The sequence below is a fragment of the Triticum dicoccoides genome, chromosome 2B (assembly GCF_002162155.2).
Source record: "Triticum dicoccoides isolate Atlit2015 ecotype Zavitan chromosome 2B, WEW_v2.0, whole genome shotgun sequence".
In the NCBI taxonomy this organism is placed as follows: Eukaryota; Viridiplantae; Streptophyta; class Magnoliopsida; order Poales; family Poaceae; genus Triticum; species Triticum dicoccoides.
In genome coordinates, this window is record NC_041383.1 from 88937678 (window position 1) to 88946735 (window position 9058).

The window sequence follows — 9058 nt, forward strand, 5'->3', positions numbered from 1 at the left end:
AAACTTGGGCCGGGAATGGGTCGAAAGCGGACACAAAGCGGACAAAAGTCCGTTTGCGCCCGCGCGCTAGACCGTTTCGTTTGTCCCTTTTACCCCAAACGGACAGGAGCGGACAGGATAGGGTCGCGCGGTGGAGTTGGTCTAAAGATGGGGGAGGAGGGCAGATCTCGCTGCTCTATGCTGCCACGTACACCATCCCCCGTCACCGAGCATGGCCGTCTGCCATGCCATGCATGCCACCGCACTTCGCTAGCACTATCAAGGCAAGAATCTATTCCTTGAATCTCAACCCATGACCACATGACGGATCCACACTCCACGGCTTTACCACTTCCGTGTCTGAAACGTGACTGCGTGCTCCCATGCATCATGAGGAAAGGCAGGACACGAGACTGCAAACTGCACCAGACATGCAGTGCCATCCAACCTAGCCACGTACGTGCACTGATGCACACATACATGTCAGCATTTAACATTGGTGCAGCTATAGACTATAGCATGGACCATACAGGCATGTGGGAGGCGTCGTGCCTAGCTATGTTTGGAATTCTTTGCAATTCTGATGCAACCACTGCAGAACCTTTCAGGTACGAGAGAAATTATTTAACTCATTTCAAACCTTAAAAATCCATTGTTTGAGTACTTCCAATGGCTACCAAGCAAGATCCAACCACCACTAATCCACTATGTACCACGATCGATCTTACCCAGCCATAACCTCGGCTCTAACTTGTAAGACAGAAAATATTCGGTGTCCAAACTGCATGCTTCTGAATGCACGCTTGACGCTTCACAGCTTTACGAGTTTGCCACCACCCCCGTGTCTGAAACCTGAATGCGCGCGTGCGCCTTCATCATCAGGTGCCATCCGTGCACGCGCGTACGCACAGATCAGATGCAAAGCAAAGGGAGAAAGAAGGAAAACTGCACGGCGGGTGCAAAGAATAACAGAAATGTTAACGCCCCGACGTGTGGGCGTTGACCATCTCGATCACACGCATCCATCATCGTCTAATACTATATGCATGAATCTTGACACAATCTGGCTGATTTTCTGTGCCATGTAGGACAAGGCGTGTGTGTGGTGTGTGACATAGTTCGCCCACACATCAGATTTACCACACGGAAGAACCTGTGTGTGGGCGTTTAGCAGTTCACCCACACATCAGTTTTCAGTCACGCACAAGGGCTGGTGTGTGGGCGTTTGCCATCTCGCCCACACGTCCGCCTCCTCTCCCACACCCAAACTGTCAGTTGCTATGCATTTTGCAGTGTACATGGCAACTGCCCTAGTGTGATTGCAAGCAGACGGCAACTCTCTCCTTTTTTTTACCCGAACATGTCAGTTGCCATATGTTTTGCATGGTACATGGCAAATTGCCCTAGCGTGCACGTAAGCAGATGACAACTCTTTTTTTTTACATGACAACTGCCCTAACGTGCTTGTGAGCACATGGCAACTCTCTCTTTTACCCGAACATGTTTTTTTGCCATGCCATTTTTTCAGTGCTACACGGCAACTGCCTAGTGTTAGTAGGTGGCAACTCCTAAAGTTTTGAAATCATGGCAACTGCAGTAGACCAGACCACACGATGGCAACAGTTGTAATTGTCCAAAAAATGGCAATCTGGAACTTTGACCTGAGATGACAACTGTAGTTGAGCAGACATGGCAACTGTAGTTGTCCGACATGGCAACCGTAGTTCAGCGACATGACAACAACACTTAAACGAACATAGACGAGGGTCCGGCCCATGGCAACTGCGTGCGCGCGGTAAAGTGTCACGTGGGGCGTGCGGGACCACGAGGTTCGAGGCCTGACGTACTGGGTGTGTGGGCGTTATCTATTTTTGCCCACACGCACGCGTGTAAGAGGGACCGGAAAGAAAAAAAAGAGACGTGTGGGCGTTTGTTGTTTTGCCCTCACACAAACGTGTGGGCTGGTCCTCTTAGACACCACACAGAACGTGTGGGCAGATTTTTTAACATCCACACGTGTGGCAGTTATCGGGATCCAAGAATAATTTTGAGGAAAGTCAGGAAAGGAAACTGTAAGCTCGTCATTCTATTCTTTTGCAACGCAAACGAGCTCATCTCCAGCGTGCTCAACCGCACCCTCTTTCCAGCTCGTGTCCTGCAGTTGCAGCGCAGTTCACTCGTACACGTGACGTGGCCGCGCGACATGACACCCTGGCGCTGACTCAACCGTGCCGTGCTCACCAAGAACAAGGACAGCATTTCCTCCTTTTACAAGTTTGCTATAGTACGAACTCCAACCACACTAGTGTCTAGTCTAGTGCAAACAAAGCTTGGATGGGAAGCCGACTTCTTCGAGAAGCTTGCTAGGATCTCCCGGATTCAGCCGGCACATTTCTTGGAGAAGCCAGAAACTCCACACCTGTCTGAATTTACAAAAATCAAAATGTGCGCACGGTTCCAGCTGATAGCACATTTACCATTTGGGCAATCCAAGATCGGAAGGCAACTAAGAGGGGCTAGATTACTTACATACGTATATCGTGTCTACTGTACCTATATAATACTTCCTCTGTTCATTTTTATAAGACGTTTTAGATAGTTCAGACAACATCCAAAACAGTTCAATGTCAGCTGTTTAAAACGTCTTACAAAAAGGAGCAGAGGGAGTACATCCATACATACTCCTATTCGGCTATTCCTAAGTAAATTTGTACGCCATCGACCCAACTAATCTCCACTACCGCTCCTGTGTCTCGCTCCACTAAAAGCAAAGTCTAACAATTCTTCCCAACCTTAGACTAGCCACAATGAAGAGTAACATACACTAGTAACATACACATATCCCTAGACTATGTTAATACCTTCATAGTGGGTACTCCCTCCGTCTAGGTGAGTAAGTCATCTTAGGTTGTGCGCCGTGACCAAGGAGGAGGGGAAAACGAAAGAACTTAATGTTCATTTGCTAATTAATAGCATTGCATGCAATGAACTAATCACTGCATGTCGTGTTTGATAGTCTCAAATCGTTAAAAACATGCACACCCACATCTCTTATTGCTTGATATGTCAAGAAACAAGAAACGATGTAGAATTTAATGCACCACGTCTAAGTGTTTTGGGATTATTTGATTTTCGTAAGATGACTTAGGCTGGTCACAATGGGCAAGAACATAAACTAATAACTTCACACTTTTCTAGACTATGTTACTACCATCATAGTGGGTAGGAACATCTATGTAGTGTCATGCAACAATGTATTTATTAGGTTATAGACTCATTGTTTTTTGGAGTGTGTGATGTTACGGTAACTTAGCTAGTTACCACAAGCACCTCTCTCTTCACTAAATACGTGCCACATAAGCAAAATTGTATTGGAGTGTATGATGTTACTCCTAAGTTCCTCCCCACTATGACTAGCCTTACACACGTAGACGGAGGGAGTAGTAACATAAGTATAGTAACATGCAAAGCTCCATTTATTAGGTTATAGACTCATATTGTATTGAGAGATGTGATGTTACAGTAACTAGCTAAGTTACTAGTACTATATCTCTCCTCATTAACTCATTGCCACATAAGCAAATTTGTTGAGTTGGACTCGATGTTACTACCGAAGTTACTCCTACGGTGGCTAGTCTTAGTAAGCTATGCTGTGCATGTTAGTGCAAAGAATTTCAAAAACGATTCTCTTCCTCCTTTATTCTTTTCTTACACTAGTTACTTATTTAACACGAGCAGCAACGTCGTCCTCTTTACATCTTCAAACAAAGAAAAGCACTCTGCCGCTACAGCATGTGCGATGCATGCAGGTCAAGTGGGTACAACAGGCCATTAATCCCCTGTCATATGCCAATGACGATCATTGAGCCACTAATCTCCTGTCCTGCAGGCCGCAGCGGCGCCGCCTGATTCCACCCGTACTAATGGCAGCAGAATTCTCCGATCCAGACTGTTAAGCAACGAACCCACCCGACGGCAATCATCGTCATCTGTGTCGCCACGTGAAGGCATCACCTGCTCGTGCTCGCCTCTCGGCAAAAGCTGGACTCGATTTATGCCAATTCTATCTCCCCTGATCCCGATGAATGAATCCGTGACCAATTAACAATCGTTCGAAGTACACAACATATTCCCCAATGAATGATGAAGTGGTACCTTTTGTTAGCCACAGATATTTTGTGGGAGGCAGCTCACCAATTTTACCTTCCGGAACTCACACAGTGATAAAGCACTGAACTAGTGGTAAAAAGAGGGCTCAGTCTCTCTCACACTCAAACACTGCAGTGCAAAAGTCTGCGGCCGCAAAAGCACAAGCGGACATAAGGCCAACTCCACCGCGCGACCCCATCCCGTCCGGTCCCGTTAGTTTGGGATAAAATGGATAAACCGGGCGGCCCGGCGGGCGATGGCCCGGACCCATCTTGTCCGTTTGTGTCCGGGCCGATCCATTTCGAGCGCAAACATGCGCCGGTTTTGGGTCGCGACGGACAACAAACGGACGCGCGCTCGTCCACGTCAGGGCCGCGTGGCAGGCGGCCACCTACCTCCCACCGTCCGACATCAATGCGCACGCGCGGCCGGCCCGCCTGTCATCCGCCCGGGCGAACGGTCGCGACCCTTCTTAAATGGGGAAGCCGTGGACTGGTCGTCGTTCACACTCCCCACTCCACCCCGCGGCCTCCTCGACACCCCCAAACCCTAGCCTCGAACTCGGCGGTCGGCCGCCTCGCAGTCGCCATGGGCTTCTGGAACCACAACCGCAAGGGGAAGCACGACCGGGAGGCGGCGGCATCGTCGGGCCGCCGCCACGGCTCCGTGAAGGAGGAACCCGCATCACCGCCACCGCGTCGGACCCCCGCGCCTGCCCCGTTCACCATCGGCCCTACAGCTGGCGGCGCGTGCGGCCAACAGTACATCACGGCGGATGTATGCCGTCGTTATTGGGAGACGAGGACGCCGCTCCCATGGAGCGACGTGCACCTTCCCAATAACTGGCACCTCTCCGCCGACCGGGTCCCGATCCCGCCAGTGCCGCAGAGCGGTCGTGCGCGCCACGAGGAGATCCAGCGCCGCCGCCGTCTCCTCCCCGACGACATGTACTACGACGACAGGTACGCCCCCGACTCACCGCTCTGGGACACGTGGCTCCAGGACGAGCACGATGTGTGGCGCGCGTCATTCTTCGCCGGCACGTCGACGGGGCCGCGGCGGGCACGTCCAGAGCGTGCAGCGCGTGCACCCCAGGAGCGCGGGCGTACGCGGGTGCGCGACCTCACGCCCACATCGTGGCCTTCACCCTCTCCGTCGCCACCACCACCTCAACGCATGACAGCGGAGGAGGAGGCCCGTCTCATGGCGCGTGTCATGGAGGACTCCATGAAGACGCACGACGAGCGCCAACGTAAGGGCCTCGAGGAGATGATGGCCCTCTCTGCCGCCGGCGACGTCGCCATCCCCGAGCCGGAGATGGTGCCCGCGGAGAAGGCGATGGAGAAGGAGCCGGTGGCCGCGTTCCATCCGGGTCTGGTGGGCCAGCAGTGGAGCTGGTCGTGCACGGCTCCGGAGATGGCCGGCGCCGTGGGGGGCGTGAACTGGTGCCCCACGCCGCCGCGGTCGCCGGAGGGGGATGCGTCGCCATGGGAGGAGGTGGTGCAGGCCCCACCTTCCAGCCCGCCCCCGCATACCATGGACCGTCGGCCTACCTCTGGACGCCACCGGACTACGTCGATCTAGTCAGCGACGGCGACGACATCGGCGGCCACTGAAGACGGCGATGGCGACGGCCACGGCAGGAGCGCGCAGGTGGCGTTTTTTGTTTTGTTTTTATGTTAATTATGACACTGGGACGTTAAGTGAACCGTGAAACTGAGCTTTTTGTGACTGTGACCCCTAACTTATGTTTTATGTTTTTTAACTGCATTTATTTATTTATTTAGACATTTTATTTAAGTTTTTCTGTTTTTTTAATGACGTCCAACACAGACATGATTTAGATGCGACTATACGTTGGACGCATTCACGATCCAACGGACAGAAGTGAAATTGGGCGAATCCATTGCCACCTCAAAAGGACAAAATCTGGCCAAACCGTCCGTTTGGAGTTGGCCTAACATATGGCGGGGGCAGCTGACGGCGACTTCACCAAGTATGGGTACTTCTTCAAGCTTTGGTACCATCAACGCATAAATTATTCTTTCAAACAATCATTTAAGCTCGCAGCTAGACGAGTTCACTGCCCCTTCCGTGTCTGAAACCTGAATGTGTGCTTCCATGCGTCGCGAGGTGAAGTCAGGACTCTGGAGACGAAACTGTAAACTTTACTGTAAGATTTGCACGCATCATCACTTGAGAACACTACATTTTGCACCATAACAAAACACGCAAGCTAAGAATGTACTACATGCGCGCGTGCATTGCATAGCTATGTTTGGAATTCATTGCGGTTCCCGGGCGAACGGGTGATGTAACCACTGCAGAATCTTTCAGGCACCAGTGACAGTGAGATTATCAAGTAATCGTAGGCCTTGCCTCTAAAAAAACGTTGTTTGCGTAACTTCCAATGGCTAGCTACCAATCAAGATTCAACCACCACTATCTCACCACGATCTTACCCAAGCATACGTCACAGGGACCATGTATATACAAATCCATGGGCTCCAACTTGCAAGACAGAGAATATTCAATGTCCAAACTGCATGCATGATTCACTGGCAGGCTATTGTTAGGGGTTCAAGAGCATCAGGAAGATACCAATCTTATCTGAACCACTTCCCATACTACATGTAAGCTACTGCTACTGCTATACATGTGATCCATGGTTATAATACAGTGTAGGGATGGATCATACCTGTAAACCTACTACTGATACACCTGTGATCCCTCTATGGCTGCACTAGTAAAGTAGGGATGGATCGCATCCCTGCTTGTTCCTGCTGTCCACTCGCAGGAACGGCCTAGAAGCACTCAACCGTTTTTTACAGCCTCAACACGGAGCACCAAGTGCATGGTTTGGTGCTCGTATCTCACTAATTGAGTAAATTAGGTTCACTTGCTAACTACTCCCTCCGTTCCTAAATATAATTAAGTCTTTTTAGAGATTTCAAATGACTACAACATATAGACATATTTTAGAGTGTAGATTCACTCATTTTGCTTCATATGTAGCCTTTGTTGGAATCTCTAAAAAGACTTACATTTGGGAACAGAGGGAGTAACATGCAATAGTTTTTCTCAAGAATTTGATTAGACGAGTAAGAAACGATCATGTGCTTAGTGGCGGACCACAGTACAGGCAGTCAATCCCTTAAAACTATCAGGCTTAATGAACTGTCAGCGGCTGCCCTAGGATGCCCTATCTCATATCCGTTTTCAATCATCCAAGTGTTGTGGTGTTCTTCAGAACCAGATACTACTAACTAACTGCAACCGTATTAAAGCCATAGGGCAGGTATGTGGTCACACCCAACCCCAGTGCCACAACTGTAATACCCGAACCCTAGGGTAGCAATGGGGAATTGGGGGTAGGAGAAGAGAAGCTGAACTTAGGAAGAAGAAGAAGAAAGGGAGGGGAAATTCTGTTTTATTTCATTATCGACACCGAATACAGACTGGACTCTGGGCTTATAACCTCGCTCACTTACACAGGCCTGGGCCGTAACAGTCGACTTGCCCACACACACGGCCCAACACACACACTGTACTCTATCTAGCCTTGTCGCTATTCCAAAAAAAAAACTTGTCGCTGCACTTGTAGATAATCAGGCACGCGCTAGGTTGCCTGGCAGCTCGACAACGCCGACAACAACCAGCCTCCAGCCATGCTTAACAGTGGACTTTAGTTTTGAATTGTGATTTTACTATTTAATATAACCCTTTTCAAATGCGCTCTCTAGTACTAAAACTTTTCTTTTACTAAAACTTAAGGGTTTCTTCACATGAAAACAAGTGTCCTTGAAAGATATGGTTCCTCTGACACCAAAATAAATTGAACAATTGTTCTTTACTAATGATGTTTCTACACGTATAAGTAGCTCTCAAACCGGTGCGTTCGAAAAAATGTGAGGCAATCGCCTCTGTTAGGAAAAAATCTTAATAGAATGGAAATATGACCCCTCGCAATTTTTTTTTGGAAATATGACGCTTATAATAATCGCCAACTAAGATAAGAATGGTGTCAAATTTTTATTTCCACGCACATACAATTTGGTTATTTATATGTTTTATACACGAGTTCCTGCTCATCAGTGTAATTGATTTATGCTTCAAAAGTTAATGATCCAAGCATATAAGATAAGGAACCAGTGTATTCACTCTCTTTGTTAACTGGATGATATCCCATGTATTCACTCTCTTTGTTAACTGGATGATATCCTACATGTTGTTGCGGAAATGTTTTGCATTGTATTTTAATGAAACTTGGTTGTATAGAACATGAATATTTAGATAATAGTAAGACAATGATTTGTTATTGTATTGTTTCAAAATGTTAGTTAAATATAAATAGTGTAATTAAATGGAAGCGTCATGCATGTTTGCAAGTTGAGTTAGGATTTTTCCTATTTGTGCTTGTTGGTGAATTTTCTCGCAGTTCACTTGGTTGTCATTTTTTTTTTCTTTTGACTTGCTTATATGGGGATCTCCCCACCACCTTGTATCGCTTTGGCCTTTTTGTGCTTATATATAAAGTGGGGTGAAAGTCTATTTCGAGATGTTGAGCCAAATTTTTCCGCGTCATATTGCATTCTGACTTCTGAGGTGAGATGCTTACATGTTGAAAGAAATGGTGTAATAAGGACTAGCTATCTAGATGTAGAGGATTATGTACAATAATTGAAAATAAATATAATACCTATACATGATATTAGATTTTTTGGCCCTTTCATCTACCCTAAGTTCTCCATAAATAAAGTTGAAATAAGCAACCCATGATGCCACCCGTAAATGAAAATAAAACTCTTATTTAAATAAAGTTTAAATAAGTAACCCACATGCCACCCGTAAGTAACCCATCATGATGCCACCAGGAACCAGGGCAACTTTTCCTTCGTTTGCAAGTTTGTTAGTACGAACTGCAACCACT